Genomic DNA, 764 nt, shown 5'->3' on the forward strand with positions numbered 1-764 from the left:
GGGGGGGCAGGCAAAGTTCTATTTGAACTTTTTTGGTCCATTGTAAGTTACTCAGCCTATGAGGTCAGAAATCATATGTTCTGTCTCCTCTACCAAAATTGTACGATTATTCAGTCGTTATCAAGGTATTCAACGAATTGAATTCGAAGTAGCTTGACACGTGAAACTCAAAATTTATTTTTGCTTTCAAATTTCTCAAAACTAGGTAGGCCTACTGAGCAGATAGAACTATAAAAGTCTTGGATAGCGTATGTTGAAGATCTATAGCTGCTGACATTCACGAGCCGGGGGTCCATGTCAGAATTCAATAGACGTGAACTATCGAAACGAGGTAGACGTGAACTCTCAAAACGAGGCCAGGGCGTGTTTAATTAGCACTTCAGGTCTCTCGCTGACCGCACGCCACCAAAGGTCAAGTTTAGGGTTACGGAAGGAAAATATTAGCCGGCATGGGTCATCCCCCCCCCCCCCGAGGGTCCCGTCGGCAACGGTGGAAAAGGTCGCGTTCCGATTTCTTTTTTTTTGTTTTGTTTGTTTTTGTTTTCCCTGATCGTGGTCTCACATGTTTGGGGATGAACCTCCGCCCTATGTTGTGTCTCTCGTGATTTTTGCTCTAACCTGCTTGTGCTTCTTCTTTTTTGTGTTTGTTACTCTCTTGTATGTTTGTTACTCTCTTGTATGTTTGTTACTCTCTTGTATGTTTGTTATTCTCTTGTATGTTTGTTACTCTCTTGTATGTTTGTTACTCTCTTGTATGTTTGTTA

This window comes from Aplysia californica, unplaced genomic scaffold, assembly GCF_000002075.1.
Source record: "Aplysia californica isolate F4 #8 unplaced genomic scaffold, AplCal3.0 scaffold00137, whole genome shotgun sequence".
In the NCBI taxonomy this organism is placed as follows: domain Eukaryota; kingdom Metazoa; phylum Mollusca; class Gastropoda; order Aplysiida; family Aplysiidae; genus Aplysia; species Aplysia californica.